Source organism: Stenella coeruleoalba (assembly GCF_951394435.1).
Source record: "Stenella coeruleoalba genome assembly, chromosome: 10".
NCBI lineage: Eukaryota > Metazoa > Chordata > Mammalia > Artiodactyla > Delphinidae > Stenella > Stenella coeruleoalba.
The window spans coordinates 61,564,694-61,586,288 of NC_137156.1; the positions used below are offsets into that span (position 1 = coordinate 61,564,694).

General features: G+C 42.8%; 1 long non-coding RNA gene across 2 annotated transcripts in view; it reads left to right on the forward strand.

Annotated features, from left to right (window-relative positions):
- Window positions 1-3,860: 3,860 nt before the first annotated feature.
- Window positions 3,861-21,595, forward strand: part of LOC307192495 — a 29,649-nt gene continuing 11,914 nt past the window's right edge. The window contains exons 1-2 of one of the 2 annotated variants that reach the window (XR_013830078.1): window positions 3,861-4,596; window positions 4,678-5,877. This is a non-coding gene — a long non-coding RNA (uncharacterized lncRNA). Of the gene's footprint in view, window positions 5,878-21,595 lie in introns of both variants that reach the window. The other variant, XR_013830077.1, reaches the window with a different exon arrangement.

Below are 21,595 nucleotides of genomic sequence, written 5' to 3' on the forward strand. Positions count from 1 at the left end.
GGTCTCCTGGAACCAGTGATTGGAAGAACTGAACACTGAAAGGCCGGGCATCCAGGCTTGCAAATAAGGAACTTGTTGCATCTCTCTGCATCTGCAGTGTCTTTGTTAATCATACAAAGTGTGATTTTGCATTCTAATTACAAGTGCCATCAGCCTTTGTACAGATTTGAGCCCAGCAAGTCGCAATCATAATCATTTTATGACATGGGATTCTAATCTCTTCACAAATTATTACCATTTTGAATATTATTTAATTGCGGTGGTTGATTTTAAAAAGCACCCAAAAGGCCAAAAACCAAGATCCCACAAATACTTCGGTTGAAAACAGAATATTTCAGGAAACCCACTGTGCAGGCTGTGTTTTATGGTCAGTATTTTTATTTAAATATTTGATATTGGTTAATTCTATTTTTTTCCTTAGGAAATTTTAGTGAATGACAGTGTTCAACATAACTTGGTAGTTTGTCTTTATTATGAAGAATTTTAAATGTACACAAGATTAGGAGGGGAATTTTCGTATTTTTTTACCTAGTTTCAGTAACTATCAACATTTGCCTTTCTTGTTTCATTTATACCTAATCCTCACGCACCCTCTCCCCTCCCACATACACTTTTTTTTTTTTGCTGGGGGTGGATCAGAAGTTTTAAAATCAAATCTCAGCCATCATATTTCACCCATAAATCTGCACTATGTACTGTATGTATCTCTAACAAATTATGACTTTTTAAATGCTATTATCATACCTAACAATTTAATAGTAATTCCATAGCTAACATGATAATTCATTAGTGATTATTGTTGATATTGAGTAATCCAAATTGGCATTGTAAGAAAGAACTCAGCTGGTAGTTTATTTGTTATTTCAAAAATACAAATTGTCACAGGATTTTGCTTCTGTTTCAAATTCACCCGCTAATCTTTTCTGCAAATTCAGTGAATTTGGGGGAAAAAAACCATTGAATTTCTCCTCTATTTAGTATTGTTTAAGATGAAGTTACATAGAAAGAAAGTTTCTCCTATCCCTGATTTTAAATAAGATGTTTAAGCTATGTTTTGTAAATTCTCAAACAATGTTAGGATTCTACACACAGTTTCCAGAATACGTTAGTGCTGTGTTTATTGCGGTGGAGCATAAGAGGACCCCAGGGGTATTTGGGATTTCAGGAATAAAATGATGCATTTGCATGCAGTGTCAATTTTACTCAGATGTATTATGGAGTAAATTTTCTTATTTTTATAAAGAAACAAGAGCTTTTAAAGAAATACTATTCTTCTTTATTTGGGCTACTTTCCCAGACCCTGTTAGATTTGAGTGCAAGCTCCTCTTTTCCTCCCCGGCTAAAGGGGAGGGGCTGCTTTGCTGGAGAACCTTGTAAAGCATACTGAGTTACGGGATAAAGAAAATGCAACCCATCCTATTGAGGGATATCTTTATTAGCCAAAGCATTTCAACATGCTTTCAGATGAAAAACCTGCCTTTGATTATACAATCCAGATTCCAGCCTGCAAAACTCAGAGCAAAATCCTAACTAGCGCATTTAGTCATGCCAGACCAAAAGGTCTTTATTATGTTAACAAAAATAATTACAAAATCGAACAGTCCAGAAATTAGCAGACTATCTAAAATATATCCACCCTCATTTAATAAGCATAAAAAATACTGTTATGGATTTTTTTTGGTGCAATGAGTCCCAGCTTTCAAATGTTTCAGAACTTATCATTTCTGCTTGCTGTTCACAATACCTGATTGGTATGAATTTGCAATTATCCACAAGATAAAGGCAAAGGAAAACACAAGGGAGGATCAAACAGTGATCTAAACTTCTAAACAGTGGAGTAAGAGGCTTAGGCCATTATTCTTCATAAGTACTTAGAAAAAAATTGTTTACTTTCAGTTGTATCACTTAATTATACCAGTAACTTACATTTGTCTTTTTTCTTTTTTTTAACTCCAAGGTCAAGTCCTCTTTAATACCACTCCCAACCCCAGAGCCCTCAAGTCCTTCTCAGTAGTAACTGCTACGTGGAGGATCTCCAGTCCTTTCATTACACATTCAGATTTGTATGTTTATTCCTTAATACATGTGAGGTACTGCCTCTTAGTAGGGGTCAACATGAATATATTTGTGCACTTTTGGCTTTTTCAGCAGTGTTTTTAGGATCTATTCAGATGTACAGGTATGTGAATTCCTTTTAACTGCTGGATGTCCTGTGTCATCACATGTAGATATCATCTGTGATTCTGCCTTTCCCCTATGGATGGACATGAAGGTTTTCCCCCAAGTTCCTCTCTTATAAATGCTGCTGCAATAATGCTGGTACCCAGTGCCAGGCCAAGCTGGAGAGGTATATGGCAGCAGTTGGCTACAGTGGAGAGAAGCAGTTTATCAAGGACTTCTAGAATTTCTTTCTCATGATGATAATTAGTGGAAAGGCTTTAAGTGAGGTGACTTTTTATAGTCTACACCACGCACTCCTGTTGCCGGTGGGAGTAGACTGCTGCCCTCCCCTCCACCTCTGCTGTTACGTGCCTCCTACTTCCTGGTAGATACGGAAAAGTGGGATCACATTTCAGTTTCCATGAGTGTTGCCAAATGTTTGTTCCAAACTTGATGGTTTTTTCATCAGCCTTTAAGACAACTTTACTTAGGATTTTCTTCATTTGCTCTCCCCTGACCTCCTCAGACTCCGACGAAGTTTCTCTCCCTCTACCTGGCCCTGGGATGGGGCTGCCCACCAATTTCTGAGCTCACCTCTCTCAGATCTCATCTAGTTCTGTGGCTCCACATTTATGTTGGTGAGTCCAGCCCATTTCTGATGCCCTGTCCACACGCTGGCCCTCTCCCTGTGAATCTTGGGTGAGCCCAGAGTATCTCTGTTTACAAATGAAGCATCTCTCAAATTGAACTGTACACACCCCTTTCTCTCCAGCATACCCCCGACTTCCTTTACCCCTGCCTCCCCATCTCAGCTAAGGGCAGGGGATAAGCCAGCTACTAAACTCAGCCATCTTCACCCTTGGCTGGATGTCCTCCCAGCCCCACCCCCATCAGAATGATTGGTCTGTGACATATATTCATACTTCTTGTTTATAGCTTTAAAAAAAAAAAAAGTCGGCCACTCTCCACCGTAAGGACCATCCCTAGCCCAGGTCGTGCTCCCCTCTACCTAGATCACCCACACAATCTCCTGGCCAGCTTCCTGTCACATACTTGCCTGAGAACTTTGTCCATTGCCCTCAGTGTTCCCAGAACTTCCTTCTACATCACACATCCGATGGCACCCCTCAGCCCTCTTCTTTCCGGACATGGAGGCCTCAGGATCTAGCCTCTACTTTCCTACCCATTCGTGTCTCTCTTCACCTGCTCCTCTGCTTCTAAGGTCCAGCCGCACACTAGTGACCAGAAAGGTTTCCAAAGTCACGACCTTCTCCAGGCACCCCTCCAGGATATCACGTCGTCCTTATCCTTAGCTTACGACACGACACCCTGAAGACCGTCTTCACTTGTCAGCTTCCAGCCCCCTCAACACTGCCTCCTCTAAGGAGCCCGCCCAGCATCAGCACCCACCCCGCCAGAAAAAGAGGTTAAGATCCAGGGTCCTTGAGAGTCACTGGGGGCCAGAAGCAGGCCTTAGGGTTTGGTTGGGGCCGTTGTGGATTGGCTAGAGCTGTTGTTGATTGGCTGTGGCCGTTGTTGATTGGCTAGAGCCATGGGGGGGGTGGGGGGATTGGTGCATCCCTTGTTGATTGGCTGGGACAGTTGGGGATTGGCTGAGGCCCTTGGAGTTGCCCATAGTTGCAGAGAGAGGTCCCGCCTATGCCCAGGGTAGAGAGCTGAGGCAAACGGAACCAGGAAGTCAAGGAGTAGGCGCCCTGTTAGACCAGGACCTGGAGTGAGGGAATACGACAGGGAGCCCGCCTGCCCGCCAGCCGCAGAAAGACCGAGACCAGGAGATAAGCAAGAGCCAGGGCGCTCCTGAGCGTCCTCCAGGCCGGCTGCGGGTAGCGGCCTCCAGCGAGGGGTAGGTCTGGTGGACGGAGGAGGCCGAGGCCCCTCGACTGTTCCTGGGAGAGTCGGGCCCGCAGGGAGTTCAGCTGGCTCCCGGGTTCGGAGCCGCACCTGCTGAGAGCCCAGAAGCCCCAGCGGCCTCAGCCCTGCACCCACAGGAGCAGCGAGGGATCCTGGACTGGACCCAGTTCCCCGTCTTACTGTGGCTCTATCAGACCTGTTTGAGTCCAGGCTCCAGTTTTAGAGGCTGTGGAGGACTAGGAGAGGGAGCTTCCCTGACTTTAGGCTCCCCTAGCTCTTCCTCCAAACCCTCACTCCAGCGGAGCTGGGCTCCAGGTGCCTTGGCCAGTACTCTTTCCTTCTGAAGTCAGGGTCGAGATCACCTGCCCCACTCAATCTCAGGAACCTCCTATTTATTTTTATTTTATAATTAGTTGTCTTTTGGGTCTTCTCATTCCTCCATGGGGTAGACTTCAGCCCCTGTGTTTGCTCATGCCTTCCTATATCCACGATTTGGGGAACCCTCACCTCCTGAGGCTGGGCTTGGACAGGTGACTTGTTTTGGCCAAGAAGAAGATATCAAAGGTGAGGCAAGAGGAAACTTGAAAATCTCTTGTTACTCCTGGAATCTGCCTCCATGTGCGCAAACCCTGACTATTCTGCTAGATGACATGGTCCAGGACCCCCAAAGACCCAGCTGAGAGAGAGGCCATCTTGAATCATCCAGCCCACTGGCCACCTGACCCCGGACATGTGAGTAAATCCATGGCAGCTTGGCTGAGCCTAGCACAGGTGAAAAGAATCGCCCAGTGGACTCGAGCTAAATAAGTGCTGTTGATTTGAGATAGATTGTTATATAGCAACAGATGACTTATATGCTACTCAAATCCCTTTGTTCTCTCCACCCCCCCACTCCCATCTCTTATCCTGATTCTGTCACTCTAGACAACAAGCCTGGAGGGAACCCCATTAGCGTTTCTAAAGAAATGTTTCCCCAAAAAACTTTTACATAGGCCCCCCTGCATCTGAATCACCTGGAGAATCTTTTGGAAATGGTGAGTCCTGGTAATTGCTGGGAATCTTTGGGAGTGCAGGATGAGAATCTACAACTTAATAAGTCCCTCTGTCCCACTGGACACACTTTAACAGTTCTCCTTCCTCATCCACAGTTGTTGCAGTGTCCTTCCTTGCCCTAGTCCCTGTGTAATAGGGAAAAACCTTTGTATTCTATACAAGTTAATCAGTAAAGGGATGTTGCCTATAAGCTTAAATTAAACATTCTGGCCCATCTCTGGGAACCCTGTCTCCCAGGTAGGTAACAAGCATTAAGCTAAAATACCCTTGTTTAGCTCACAGGAATCATCCTGACCAGGCCCACCTGTGAATGACTGCAGGGAGGAAGAAAGTAACACATCCCCACCGGAGGCTGACGGGAGGCAGGAAACATTTGACTCGACTCCCTCTCCTTTTAGTTGAAAGAAACCTGAGTTCCAACTCAGGCAAGATGTTTTTTGGGGACACAAGTCCACCATCTTCTCGGTCTGTTGGCTTCCCTACCGAAGTCGCCATTCTTTGCCCCAGCAACTCGTCTCTCGATTTATTGGCTTGCCCTGCAGCAAGCAGTAGGAGCTTGGACTTGGAAACAAATGTTGGCCAGCCAGCCAGCCAGGAGCCTTGCTACTCGTGGCTAGCCGGCCCTGGTTTGGAAATATTCAGATAAGGCCCTAACAGCTGCCGGGACCACTTGTCCTGAGCATCTACCCTTCAAAATTCCCCAAAGGAGCACCAGCAGCACCAGCTACCCCAGCGCTTGGCAGTTGGAGGAAGGAATCGACGTTTGGGAACTGATGGGCTCGATACAGTAGGGTAAGTCGCTCCCCTGTGTACAGCTGGGAATTTTATTTCCCTTCCGTTTGGGGCTCTTTCTCCGGAATAAGCCAACTTGTTTGAGGTACCCTGTTGGAGATAGTTGCATTTCCTCTCTGTTTGAGGCTTTTTCCCCAGAATAAGTCAGTTTGTTTGGGGTGCCCTGTTGGAGAGAGGAAAGAGTTGTTGGACTTTGCCCTGATTTGTGAACTGGTTTGTTTGTTTGTTTGTATGCTAGCATTTGTGTGTGCAGTTTGTGTTTTGTTTCTGTTGAACTTCTGTCTTTAAAAATGGGGAATGTTTCAACTATCCCTGAAGTGCTGTGAGGCACATTTTGGGTAAGTGATCTGATAACAGCCATGAACCCATGGGTGAGAGGAAGATGATATTTTATTGTAACCGTGTGTGGCCAGAGTACCTGTTAGGATCTGCACAAGGGGTTTAGGCAGGGTTACCTTGGGACCCTGTGCACCATGCGCTGCTACCCTTGCTGTGTTAATTCTGTCATTTGTGGCCTCCTGTGTCCTTGGTATATGTAAAACCCGAAGACCAAACCTGAGGGTTCATTTAGGATTTTCTGTTTGTCCTTTGGGTTTTTTCATTTCATTTTGCTTGGTACTGTTTCTCCATTTAGAGTTTTTTGATATTTAAAATTGATATCAAATCAGTTTTTTGATATTTAAAATTTTTACTGATGGCAAATGGAGGAAAGGAACAAAACACCCTGTCTGTTCTTGGCTAAAAGTGGGACATTCCCAGGAAGAAGAGAAAGGTTCCACTTGGTTCCCCAAATCACCAAATGCTACAGATAGAAATAGAAGTGCCTTTTCCATAAATATTAGTAAAAAGGGTTGAGCCATCTAGACACGTGACCTTGATTTGTCCCATCTGCCAGAAACCCAATTTGAATCCAACCTCTTTTGTAACTGATGGATTTTATATTGTTGTACCTGATTCATGGCTGAAATTTTGGAATGGGAACTGAGAGGTCCCTGTGTTTGAGTTTGTACGTGAGTTGTAGATGTGCGACATTGCCACAATTGATTTGGGGTGGGGGTGGGGGCTCTGTTTGATTGGCTTGAAGGAAATTAAGTGCTTATATTCATGTTCAAATATGGAGGAGACCGACCAGAAAGACTTTTGGGTTCACGTGATCTAGGAAATATTCAGTATTGTATTAATATCTGGTATTAAAGTTAGCTTAAGCTTGTTGGTGTGATTAATACAGACATGTCTTTTGAGTAGTCAACATTAAGTATAATACTTTTATTGTGCCTAGGTTTACTAGAAGTTAAATAAGACCTTATTCCTGTTACAAAGTTTGTCAGCAAGAAAAATAACAAAATGACAAAGCTTTTAAATAAACAAAATAGAGGTAAATGAGGTAAGAGTTTTAGGTAAACTCTCTAGGAATACTTATGCTTTGGAAATGTCTATCTAAAATAGTCTCTCCAGATTTTCACAACTTGAAATTTTTAAACTAAGTTCAATGAAGAGAATTCATTGACTATCTGGGTCATTTCAAATAGGATAAAATATTCAAACATTAGTTGCTGGGCAGGGAGGAAGACGAAAGCATAAGTTTGTCAATCAGGAGATACTGGTATGATAAACAGTTTACAATTACTTGCCTCTTGGTTTTCACTGAGAGTAAAATGATGAGGGAAACATTTCGCTATGCAAAGAAGTAGGATGTGTGTTTTCAGCAAAGAAGGTATGAGGAATGAAAATGTATTTTGTTAAAGGGAAAAAGGTGGTTTTGTCCTCGGGCTGGTTGTTTCTTTTTTTTTTTTTTTTTTGTGTGGTACGCAGGCCTCTCACTGTTGTGGCCTCTCCCGTTGCGGAGCACAGGCTCCGGACGCGCAGGCTCAGCGGCCATGGCTCACGGGCCCAGCCGCTCCGCGGCATGTGGGATCCTCCCGGACCGGGGCACGAACCCGTGTCCCCTGCATCGGCAGGTGGACTCTCAACCACTGAGCCACCAGGCAAGCCCGAGCTGGTTGTTTCTGAATGGAAAAGAAAGTGAGGGACAGATTAGTATGGATACAGAAAATTGTGGAAGGTTTGCGGAGGAAGAACACTGAAAGGGTTTTATGCATGGTCAGGATTGGCTAAGATTAGATTGAATTTAATTAAGAAAATGAATGTTAAAGGTCAAATGGTACAGAACCTGAATCTGGTTCTCAAAGAGAACAAAGTTCTCTTAAAATGTTGAACCACTTTTGGTAATCGTTGAACCACTTTTGGTAATTGTGAATTTAAGTGATTTGTATTTGCCATTAAGATCTTTTATTACCACTGGTTTAAACTTTTTTATATTTTGACAAACTTCCCAAAAATCGAATTCCAAATGAAGTTCATTTGACCTCTAGCTAACTTTGAGGTTTTTCCAAAGGGTCCCTGGAACACCTCAAATTATTTATTTTCTCTCCATCCTCAAGAGAGAAATACTAATTAGGCGTTTAATATGTTAAATTATGTGATAAGCAGTGTCAAATAGGTGGTGATAACACTTTTTAGATCATACCATGTGGGTAAATGTTATTAATATACACATTCTAGAAATTATATGGAATTCCTAAGATGCTAGTATATCCTGGTAAATGATATCAGTCATAATTTTAGTAATTATCTTAAATTGTTGTACATCAGTGCAGTGACAAAGTTTCTTTTCAATTGCCTTGTCACCAGGTTGGTTGACGCCAAAGCAAAAAGGCATCCTTTTAATGGTTAGAGGTGATCAATTGCTATTTATGGTTTTACTGTGGCTTTTGAGTGACTCTCTAGCTATTTTGTGAGGAAGTGGGAGAGAATGATGAAATCCTTTATGTGCAAGCACTTGTGCTATTACTTCAAGGAAAATAAGAAAAGGAAGGGAATGAAAGTGAGGATATGTTGCTTCAAACCTTCACTTCTCCAGGTGAGCTCGCTGTCCCAGCCACTCTGGCCTCTATGCCAATATATCCACCCCTTCCACCACCTTCCGTTCCGATCCAGCCCCAATTCCCGACATTGGGGCTCAGGACTGTCCCTCCTCATAAGGATCAATTAGAAAATCCTGTGTTATTTTCTGGAGTACGGGGACTTGGTCTGGTATCACCATCTAAGACCTGAAAGGGCACCCAGCTTGGTCCAGGAGCCACTCCCAGGGCAGGGCAGTTTTCATTGCTATTGCCTCATATAAGGGGCTAAATGCAAACGACCAGCCAGCTGAGTTTCTCAGACTTTTTAACTGGAAATATCACAACCCTCCTTGTAGGGAGGATCCTCTACACCTGAAGCCCAGTTGGCAGCACCCACAGCTGAACCAAATTGTGGCCCCAATGAGGGAGGTGCCCTTATTAGAGCATTAACATGTTAGTGCATCTTGGACGGGCTTTGAAAAGGGAACCAAATCAAGAATTTGAACAAAATTCAAGAGATTCAGCAAAACAAATGAATACCTCTCTGAATTTTTGGAAAGGATTTATCAGGCCTACAGATGTCATACTAATGCATATCCCGAGGCCCCTGAATATATTAGAATGGTAAATTTGACCCTTTTGGGAGGGGAGCAAAGTGCCTGAAACATCAGAAGAAAGTTGCAAAGATTAGATAGTGCATTTGGAATGAACCCTTCTTGGTAGATGTTGCTTTTCAAGTGTTCAACAGGGAACAAGAGAAGAAAGAAGATGGAAAATGGAATGCCACATTTTTGGCTGTAAGTCACCATTGGGGAAGGAAAACAGATTGCCCTAGGCTAAAACATAAGAAAAACAATAAGACAAGAGCCTCTCATATAGTGGAGAGGAACACTCTAAAGAAGAGGCCCAGGGGCGCCCTTGGATGTGAGGCACCTAATTTCCCACAGGAGCCTTGGGTGAAATTGACAGTGGAGGAATGAGCTGATTAACTTTCTGATAGACTTCACCCGAAGTTTTTCACCAGAACAGCTTGACATCAGAGTCCCACCAGAACAGGCTTGAAGCCTACAGATGGCACTCATGAAAACCCCAGGAAAGGAGACAGAGCTCTTTCCCCCGACCCCCCGAGGTCTACAAAGAGGTAAGACCAGAAGTGTGTGCTAACAGCATCCCAGGTAAGGCCAAAAGACATGGCCAGTATGAATCCCATTAAAAAGGGATGCTGGGACACCTCATCTAAAACAGCCTCCTCTGAGGCAAGAGGATCCCTTCTCCCATAGATTGACTTGTCAGAATACCAGCCAGTGTATTCCTTGTGTCTGCCCCTCCAGGACGTCTACACAATTGGTGGTATTTGTACTGTCCCTGTGGGTTGAGTGGAGACTGGTGTTCTCAAACCTGGCATGGTGATCACCTTTGCTCCAGTCAGTGTTACAGCTGAAGTAAAGTCTGTTGAAATGCACCATGAAGCTTTGAGTAAAGCCCTTCCTGGGGACAGCGTGGGCTTCAATATCAAGAACGTGTCAGTAAGAGCAGTACAAACTTGGGCTCGGTAACACGTGACGTTGACCCAAGGAGATAACCTTAGGGAATTTGGAAGAGGTCATCATACAGCATGTGCTGGATAGAGCTGCGGAAGTCCAGTTTCCCCATCTCCTCCTCTCCATGGGTCAGTGCTCTCCTTCAAGCCACCCCAGGGCTGACTCAGGGCCAGCCTTCTCTCAGGCTGATGCACTCAGCCCAGGGACTTCTGAAGACTGAAAATGAAGCTGGAGGAGGAATCAAGGTGAGGTCTTGGAAAATGGTCTCCACCTTTGACTTTGCATTGAGAAGTCAACTAAGGGGAAGTTAATTTTACGCTAATTCCCTCGCTGCAGTGCTCCTGAGCTTGCTTTTCTAAGAAAAAGAGCCCAGGATTTGTGCCCTAAAGAGAATAAAGTGTACCATTTCACCACTGCATACTTTGCTATCCCCCCTCCTCTAAAAAGTGAGTTCCTAAGAGAGAACTGAGCCTGTTACCAAATAAATCGGGTCCCGCAGCTCGCCGCTTACAAAATCAATTACATACTCATAAATGGTAGAGAAGAAAGGTGCCTTTAATCAGAATGCCAGCAATCTGGGGAGATGGTGGACTCAGTGTCCCCCAAAAACCACCTCCCAAGATTCTGCTCAGCCATGAAGCTTTTTTTTTTAATACATCTTTGTTGGAGTATAATTGCTTTACAGTGTTGTGTTAATTTCTGCTGTACAACAAAGTGAATGAGCTATATACATACACATATCCCCATATCTCCTCCCTCTTGCGTCTCCCTCCCACCCTCCCTATCCCACCCCTCTAGGTGGTCACAAAGCACTGAGCTGATCTCCCTGTGCTATGCAGCTGCTTCCCACTAGCTAACTATTTTACATTTGGTAGTGTATATATGCCAGTGCTACTTGCTCACTACGTCCCAGCCTCCCCTTCCCACCCTGTGTCCTCAAGTCCGTTCTCAACGTCTGCATCTTTATTCCTGCCCTACCACTAGGTTCATCAGTACCATTTTTCTAGATTCCATATATATGCATTAGCATAAGGTATTTGTTTTTCTCTTTCTGACTTACTTCACTCTGTATGACAGACTCTAGGTCAATACACCTCACTACAAATAACTCAATTTCGTTCCTTTTTATGGCTGAGTAATATTCCATTGTATATGTGCCACATCTTCTTTATCCATTCATCTGTTGATGGACATTTAGGTTGCTTCTGTGTCCTGGCTATTGTAAATAGAGCTGCAGTGAACACTGTGGTACATGACTGTTTGAATTATGGTTTTCTCAGGGTATATGCCCAGTAGTGGGATTGGTGGGTCATATGGTAGTTCTATTTTTAGTTTTTTAAGGACTCTCCATACTGTTCTCCATAGTGGCTGTATCAATTTACATTCCCACCAGTCGTGCAGGAGGGTTCCCTTTTCATGAAACTTTTTAAAGGAAAACAGGGAAGTAATCTCAGTTAATCATTGAGGTAGGGGGTCAGAGTCGTTGCCAACCCCCACTGTGTGTAGGCTTGTCGACTCCTCGTGATCTTCCCTTTAGCTGTTATCTCTTTTTTTCTCTTTTGGCCACACCTCGAGGTTTATGGGATCTTAGTTCCCTGACCAGGGATGGAACCCGGGCCCTTGGCAGTGAACGCGCTAACCACTGGACTGCCAGGGAATTCCCCCTCTAGATGTTTTATTTTTTTATTTTTTTGCGGTATGCGGGCCTCTCACTGTTGTGGCCTCTCCCGTTGCGGAGCACAGGCTCCGGACGCGCAGGCTCAGCAGCCATGGCTCATGGGCCCAGCTGCTCCGCGGCATGTGGGATCTTCCCGGACTGGGGCACGAACCCATGTCCCCTGCATCGGCAGGCGGACTCTCAACCACTGTGCCACCAGGGAAGTCCCTAGATGTTGTCTTTATTTTTTTTTAAAGCTCTTCTGTGTTTTTTAAAATTAATTAACTTACATATTTTTGGCTGCGTTGGGTCTTCGTTGCTGCACGCAGGCTTTCTCTAGTTGCAGCAAGTGGGGGGCTACTTTTCATTGCAATATGCTGGCTTCTCATTGCGGTGGCTTCTCTTGTTGCAGAGCACGGGCTCTAGGCATGCGGGCTTCAGTAGTTGTGGCGCATGGGTTTAGTTGCTCTGTGGCATGTGGGATCTTCCCAAACCAGGGCTCGAACCCGTGTCCCCTGCATTGGCAGGCGGATTCTTAACCACTGCGCCACCAGGGAAGTCCCTAGATGTTGTCTTATTCACACAGTTTGGGAGATTACTGAAAGGGAAGCTAGGGAAGAGATCTGGTCATCTATTAATTACAAGTTAGGCCAGGTATTGTGTGTGATTGAAAGATCTGAAAGGTATGCTTGGGCTGGAGATGAGTAGATCGTGGGGGTGCCTGGTTTAAAAGTTAGTTCCAATACAGCTTTGCTAAAGTGCCAGGAAAAGGGGCTTCCTACCGAGGGTAGTTTCCTGTAAAGAGCTGCTTATAAGCCCACTGCTTTCATCTAACACGGGCTCTTCCCAGCACTGGCTAAGGGTGAGTGCTCAAAAGGCCTTGCCAACTGCCCAGCCAGTTCTCACCCACAGGCTGCGTGCTTATGGCTGGAACACTGAAGACCAAGCCTGACCTCAGTGATTTGGAACAAAGGGATGATGTGAGCCTATGAAGGCCCTGAGATGTCCTAACTCCCCAAACCAAACTCCCGGGCAGGGTTTCCCCATGTCAGGCTGAGATCAGCTAGACTTGTCCACTTTTCCCAAAAGCTTTCCTGACAAAGGCCTTGCCAGACGAGAGCTGTGCCTTTTACTGCTAAGAATGAGCCACCATGGAGGTGGGACAAGGCAGCTTCTTAAACCCACACTGTTAAAATAGACAAATGCATAAAAATAAGCAAGGAAGATAGAATCATGAAGGCCTGGTTGTGATGGTGGCCAGGACCAGGGACCACTTTAAATCTCCCAAGGATGGCCCAAAGCTAGTTGCCTTAATCCTATCAGTCCCAGCCCTGTTTCTGGATGAAAGAAGAATTTGCTGCCTAATTCCTTTAGTGGTTACAAGTTTCTCTTTCCTTTGAATATTAAGTATCCCTCCAAAGTGACTTTGTCCTACTCTGTTTTTTTCTAGCAACGCCTTGAATTTAAGATTTCTTTGGTATTTGAAGGTTCTCCGCTCAGTAATATTTATGGGACCGTCATCACAGACAGATGCCCTTCTTTTAAGTTTTATTAGACTATCTGAGCTCAGAGAAGGGGCCAAAAGAGAACTGGGGATGTGAAATGTGGACTCTTGAGACCATTGTTTGTGTTCCTTGAGAAGGAAGAGGAGAAAGGAAGGGAACAGTCACTGTACAGCCTCCACGTGCTGCCTGAGGTCAGTCCTTTGTCCTTGAACGATCTCAGGTACACATTCCCATCCTTGTACCTGTGAGGACAGGTGAATGAAATACAATTCTTTCTCTGTGTGAGATGATTGCCAGTGTGTACTAGTGGGGTTACAAGTGATTTTAGTTAAACTGCCTCAAACTAGTTCTTGTTCTTCAAATTAGAAGATCCACTGGATTCTACCCAGGTTTTAGCTGTCCTGCTTGGGAGGGACAGCGGTTGACCAAAGGACCAAAGCCACACACACACACACACACACACACACACACACACACACACACACACACACAGGAAACTCACCTAGTGACTTTCTTCCTATAGGGGTCTATTCCCCTCCAGAACTTCTGCTTTTGTTTTTTCTTCGGTATCTTCCAGCAATAGTTTTTTAAAAAAACTTTTTTATTGAAGTATAGTGGATTTACAACATTGTTTTAGTTTCAGGTATACAGCACAGTGATTCAGTTATACATACAGATTCCTTTTCCTTTTCAGATTCTTTTCCCTTATAGGTTATTATAAAATATTGGGTATAGTTCCCTGTGCTATGCAGTAGGCCCTTGTTGGTTATCTATTTTATATATAGTAGTGTGTATATGTTAATCCCAACCTCCTAATTTATCACTCTCCCCCACCCCCCTTTCCCCTTTGTTAACCATAAGTTTGTTTTCTATGTCTGTGTGTCTCCTTCTGTTTTGTCAATAAGTTCATGTGTATCATGTTTTTAGACTCCACATGTAAGCGATATCATATGATATTTGTCTTTGTCTGATTTACTTAGTATGATAGTCTCTAGGTCCATTCATATTGCTGCAAATGGCATTATTTCATTCTTTTTTATGGCTGAGTAATATTCCATTGTGTATTGTGTGCATGTGTGTGTATACCACATCTTCTTTATCCATTCATCTGTTGATGGACATTTAGGTTGCTTCCATGTCTTGACTACTGTAAATAGTGCTGCAATGAACATTGGGGTGCATGTATCTTTTTGAATTATGGTTTTCTCTGGATATATGCTCAGGAGTGGGATTGTTGGATCATATGGTAGCTCTTTTGTAGTTTTTTTTGTTTGTTTGTTTGTTGTTGTTGTTTTTTGCGATATGCGGGCCTCTCACTGTTGTGGCCTCTCCCGTTGCGGAGCACAGGCTCTGGACGCGCAGGCTCAGCAGCCATGGCTCACGGGCCCAGCTGCTCCGCGGCATGTGGAATCTTCCCAGACTGGGGCACGAACCCATGTCCCCTGCATTGGCAGGCAGACTCTCAACCACTGCGCCACCAGGGAAGCCCCTTCTGCCCATTTTTTGATTGGGTTGTTTGTTTTTTTGATACTGAGCTATATGAGCTGTTTGTATGTTTTGGAGATTAATCCCTTCTCAATTGCATCATTTGCAAATATTTTCTCCCATTCTGTAGGTTTTGTTTTCATTTTGTTTATGGTTTCTTTTGCTGCACAAAAGCTTTTAAGTGTAATTAGGTCCCATTTTGTTTATTTTTGTTCTTGTTTCCATTACTCTAGGAGATGGATCCAGAAAGATATTGCCGAGATTTATGTCAAAGAGTGTCCTGCTTATGTTTTTCATTAGGAGTTTTATAGTATATGGTCTTACATTTAGGTCTTTAATCCATTTAAAAAATTTTTTTGAAATATAGTTTATTTACAATGTTGTGTTAGTTTCAGGTGTACAGCAAAGTGATTCAGTTATACATATATGTATATCTCCACTCTTTTTAAGATTCCCTTCCCATATAGGTCATTACAGAGTATTGAATAGAGTTCCCTGTGCTATACAGTTGGTTCTTATTAGTTAGCTATTTTGTATATAATAGTGTGTATATGTCAATCCCAATCTCCCAATTTATCCCTCCCCCCCCCTTTTACCCTTGGTAACGGTAAGTTTGCTTTTTACATCTGTGACTCTATTTCTGTTTTGTAAATAGGTTCATTTGTGCCATTTTTTTATATTCCACATATAAGCAATATCATATGATATTTGTCATTCTCTGTCTGACTTACTTCACTCAGTATGATAATGTCTAGGTCCATCCATGTCACTGCAAATGGCATTATTTTGTTCTTTTTTGTGACTGAGTAATATTCCATTGTATATATATACCACATCTTCTTTATCCATTCCTCCATTGATGGACATTTAGGTTGCTTCCATGTCATGGCTATTGTAAATAGTACTGAAGTGAACATTGGGGTACATGTATCTTTTCGAATTATGGTTTTCTCTGGATATATGCCCAGGAGTGGGATTGCTAGATCCTATGGTAGTTCTATTTTTAGTTTTTTAAAGAACCTATATACTGTTCTGCAGAGTGACTGTACCAATTTACATTCCCAACAACAGTGTAGGAGGGTTTCCTTTTCTCCACACCCTCTCCAGCATTTACTGTTTGTAGCTTTTTGATGATGGCCGTTCTGACCAGTGTGAGATGATAACTCATTGCAGTTTTGATTTACATTTCTCTAATAATTAGTGATGTTGAGCATCTTTTCATGTGCCTCTTGGCCATCTGTATGTCTTCTTTGAAGAAATGTCTATTTAGATCTTCCATTTTTTTGATTGGGTTGTTTGGTTTTTTTTTGATATTGAGCTGCATGAGCTCTTTGTATAGTTTTGAGATTAATCCCTTGTCGGGTTGCTTCATATGAAAATATTTTCTCCCATTCTGTGGATTGTCTTTTCCTTTTGTTTATGGTTTCCTTTGCTGTGCAAAAGCTTTTAAGTTTAATTAGGTCCAGGCTTCCTGGGTGGCACAGTGGTTAAGAATCTGCCTGCCAATGCAGGGGACATGGGTTCGAGCCCTGGTCCAGAAAGATCCCACATGTCGCCGAGCAACTAAGCCTGTGTGTCACAACTACTGAGCCTGCATTTTAGAGCCGGTGAGCCACACTGAGCCCATGTGTCACAACTACTGAGCCTGTGCTCTAGAGTCCATGCTCTGCAACAAGAGAAGCCACCGCAATGAGAAGCCCGCACACCACACCTAAGAGTAGCCCCCACTCTCTGCAACTAGAGAAAGCCCCCACACAGCAATGAAGACCCAATGCAGCCAAAAATTTTTTTAAAAAAAGTTTAATTAGGTCCCACTTGTTTATTTTTGTTTTTATTTTCATTACTCTAGGAGGTGGATCAAAAAATATCTTGCGGGCCTCCCTGGTGGCACAGTGGTTGAGAGTCCTCCTGCCGATGCAGGGGACACGGGTTCGTGCCCTAGTCCGGGAAGATCCCACATGCCGTGGAGTGGCTGGGCCCGTGAGCCATGGCCGCTGAGCCTGCGTGTCCAGAGCCTGTGCTCCGCAACGGGAGAGGCCAGAACAGTGAGAGGCCCGCATACCGCAAACAAACAAACAAACAAACAAAAAAACATCTTGCTGCAGTTTGTGTCAGAGAGTGTTCTGCCTGTGTTTTTCTTTAAGATTTTTATAGTATCTGGTCTTACATTTAGGTCTTTAATCCATTTTGAGTTTACTTTTGTGTATGCTGTTAGAGAATGTTGTAATTTCATTCTTTTACATGTAGCTGTCCAGTTTTCCCAGCACCACTTATTGAAGAGAGTGTCTTTTCTCCATTGTATATTCTTGTCTCCTTTGTCATAGATTAGTTGACCGTATGTGCGTGGGTTTATCTCTGGATTTTCTATACTGTCCCATTGAGCTATATTTCTGTTTTTGGGCCAGTACCATTACTGTTTTGATGACTGTAGCTTTGTAGTATAGTCTGAAGTCAGGAAGCCTGATTTCTCCAGCTCCGTTTTTCTTTCTCAAGATTGCTGTGGCTGTTCAGGGTCTTTTGTGTTTCCATACATATTTTTAAATTTTTTGTTCTACTTCTGTGGAAAATGCCACTGATAATTTGATAGGGGTCGCATTGAACCTGTAGGTTTCCTGGGGTAGTATGGTCATTTTGGCAATGTTTATTCTTCCAATCCAAGAACACAGTGTGTCTTTCCATTTCTTTGTGTCATCTTCTGTTTCTTTCATCAGCTTCTTATAGTTTTTGGAGTACAGGTCTTATGCCTCCTTAGGTGGGTTTATTCATAGATATTTTATATTTTTGATGCAATGGTAAATCGGGTTGTTTCATTAATTTCCCTTTCTGATTTTTTGTTGTTTGTGTGTGGAAACACAGCAGAGTTCTGTGTATTAATTTTGTATCCTGCAACTTTACTGAATTCACTGATGAGTTATAGTAGTTTTCTGGTAGTGTCTTTAGGATTTTCTATGTATAATATCATGTCATCTGCAAACAGTGACAGTTTTACTTCTTTTCCAATTTGGATCCCTTTCGTTTCTTTTTCTTCTCTGATTGCTGTGGCTAGGACTTCCAAAACTGTGTTGAATAAAAGTGGTGACAGTGGACATCCTTGTCTTGTTCCTGATCTTAGAAGAAATGCTTTCAGCTTTTCACCATTGAGTATGATGTTAGCTGTGGGTTTGTCATATATGGCTTTTATTATGTTGAGGTAAATTCCCTCTGTGCCCACTTTCTGGAGAGTTTTGATCATAAATGGATGTTGAATTTTATCAAAAGCTTTTTCTGCATTTATTGAGATAGTCATATGGTTTTTATTCTTCAGTTTCAATGCAGTGTATCACACTGATTGATTTACGTATATTGAAAAATTCTTGCATCCCTGGGATAAATCCCACTTGATCAGGGTGTATGATAATTTTAATGTATTGTTGGATTTGGTTTGCTAGTATTTTGTTGAGGATTTTTGTTTCTATGTTCATTAGTGATATTGGCCTGTAATTTTCTCTTTTTTGTGGTATCTTTGTCTGGTTTTGGTATCAGGGTGATGGTGGCCTCATTGAATGAGTTCAGAAGTGTTCCTTTCTCTGCAATTTTTGGAATAGCTTCAGAAGGATAGGTGTTAACTCTTCTCATATGTTTGATAGAATTTGCCTGTGAAGCCATCTTGTCCTGGGCTTTTGTTTTTGGGGAGTTTTTAAATCACAGATTCAATTTCAGTATTTATGATTTGTCTGATCATATTTTCTATTTCTTCCTCATTCAGTCTTGGGAGATTATACCTTTCTAAGAATTTGTCCATTTCTTCTAGGTTGTCCATTTTATTGGCATATAGTTGCTTGTAGTAGTCCCTTATGGTCCTTTGTGTTTCTGTGGTGTCAGTTGTATGTTCTCCTTTTTCATTTCTAATTTTATTGATTTGGGTGCTCTCTCTTTTTTTCTTCTTCTTTTTTTTTTTTAGGAGTTCTTTCTTTAATTTTTTTCTTATTTTTAGCTGTGCTGGGTCTTCGTTTCTCTGCGAGGGCTTTCTCTAGTTGCAGCAAGCAGGGGCCACTCTTCATCGCAGTGCACAGGCCTCTCACTATCGCGGCCTCTCCTGTTGCGGAGCACAGGCTCCAGATGTGCAGGCTCAGTAGTTGTGGCTCATGGGCCTAGTTGCTCCGTGGCATGTGGGATCCTCCCAGACCAGGGATTGAACCCGTTTCCCCTGCATTGGCAGGCAGATTCTCAACCACTGCACCACCAGATAAGCCCCCTGGCAGGAGTTCTTTAGACCCAACCAAGTTGTCAGTTACTTGCCACGCAGTCTTAATTTGGATGTTTGGTGATCGTCTGGGTGGATCTTTTCAAGTCCAAAGAGATAGAACAATAGGAGAATGAGAAAGACTGAGGGGGAAAAGCTTGGCCTCAGTGCGCTTCTTCACGGCCAGAGAACTGGTCTCTGCCAGATCCTGCAGGCGACATCAGCTGCCACTTAACGGGCTACTTGAATCTACATGGCTAAGGATAAGTCCCAGCCACCCTTCAGAGGGGAGCCATAGCCCAATAGGCGGATCGAGATTATGGCCTTTGAGGACCCGCATTGGGTGCCAGAAAAGATGTTGCAGGAAAGAGAGTGGAGTGCGAGAGGATAGTCACATCCCAAGTCATGTCTGAGTCCCTGGGATGGCCGCCAAGTGTGGGTTCTTGGCTTTGTGCAGGCAAGAATTCAAGAGCAAGACATAGTACAGTGAAAGAAGGTTTATTCAGGGAGATACACACTCCATAGACAGAGCGTGGGCCATCTTGGAAGACAAGAGCTCCCTTTTTTTCTTGATGAGGCTGGCTAAAGGTTTATCAATTTTGTTTATCTTTTCAAAGAACCAGCTTTTAGTTTCATTTATCTTTGCTATTGTTTTCTTAGTCTCTATTGCATTTATTTCTGCTCTGAACTTTGATTTCTGTCCTACTAACTTTGGGTTTTGTTAGTTCTTCTTTCTCTAGTTGCTTTAGGTGTAAGGGTAGGTTCTTTAGTGGAAGGATAGGTTGTTTGAGATTTTTCTTGTTTCCTGAGGTAAGCTTGTATTACCATAAACTTCCCCCTTAGAACTACTTTTGCTGCATTCCGTAGGTTTTGGATCATCATGCTTTCATTTTCATTTGTTTCTAGGTATTTTTTGATTTCCTCTTTGATTTCTTTAGTGATCCGTTGGTTGCTTAGTAGCATATTGTTTAGCCTCCACACGTTTATGGTTTTTTGCAGTTTTTTCCCTGTAGTTGATTTCTAACCTCATAGCATTGTGGTTGGAAAAGATACTTGATATGATTTTAATTTTCTTAAATTTACTGAGGCTTGCTCTGTGCCCAGCATGTGATCTATCCTGGAGAATGTTCCCTGTGCACTTGAAAGGAATGTGTATTCTGCTGTTTTCGGATGGAATGCTCTTTAATATCAACTAAGTCCATCTGGTCTAATGTGCTGTTTAAGGCCTGTGTTTCCTTATTGATTTTCTGTCTGGATGATCTGTCCATTGATATAAGTGGGGTGTTAAAGTCCCCTGTTATTATTGTGTTACCATCAGTTCTCCCTTTTATTATGTCTGTTAACATTTGCCTTATATATTGAGGTGCTCTTGTGTTGGGTGCATATATATTTACAATTGTTATATCTTCTTCTTGGATTGATCCCTTGATCATTATGTAGTGTCCTTCTTTGTCTCTTGTGACAGCCTTTATTTTAAAGTCTGTTTTGTCTGATATGAGTATTGCTACTCCACCTTTCTTTTGATTTCCATTTGCATGGAATACCTTCCTCCATACCCTCACTTTCAGTTTGTATATGTCTCTATATCTGAAGTGGGTCTTTTGTAGACAATATATTTACAGGTCTTGTTTCTGTATCCATTCAGCCAGTCTATGTCTTCTGGTTGGAGTGTTTAATCTGTTTACATTTAAGGTAATTCTTGATATGTGTGTTCATATTGCCATTTTGTTAATTGTTTTGAATTTGTTTTTGAGGTCTTTTTTCTTCCTTTCCACTTTTGTTCTCTTGTGATTTGATGACTATCTTTAGTGTTGTTTCGATTCCTTTTTCTTTTTTGTGTGTATTACAGATTGTTCATTTGCAGTTACCATGAGGTTTTTAATTTTTTTTATTTTTTTGCCATACGCGGGCCTCTCACTGTTGTGGCCCCTCCCGTTGCGGAGCACAGGCCATGGATGCGCAGGCCTAGAGGCCATGGCTCACGGGCCCAGCCACTCCACGGCATGTGGGATCCTCCCAGACTGGGGCACGAACCCTGTGTCCCCTGCATTGGCAGGCAGACTCCCAACCACTGCGCCACCAGGGAAGCCCGCACCATGAGGTTTTGATATAGCAGTCTATACATGATTGTTTTAAGTTGCTGATCTCTTAATGTCAAATGCATTTCAGATATCCTGCGTTTGTACTCTCCTCCTCTCACGATTAATGGTTTTGATATCATATTTGTGTGTGGAGATTTCCTACCTTTACTGTATGTTTGCCTTCACCAGTGAGCTTTCCTATTCATAATTTTATAGTTTTTAGTTGTGGTCTTTTTTTTTTTTTTTTTTTTTTTTTGCTTAGAGAAATTCCTTTAGCATTTGTCATAAAGCTGGTTTAGTGGTGCTGAAATCTTTTAGCTTTTG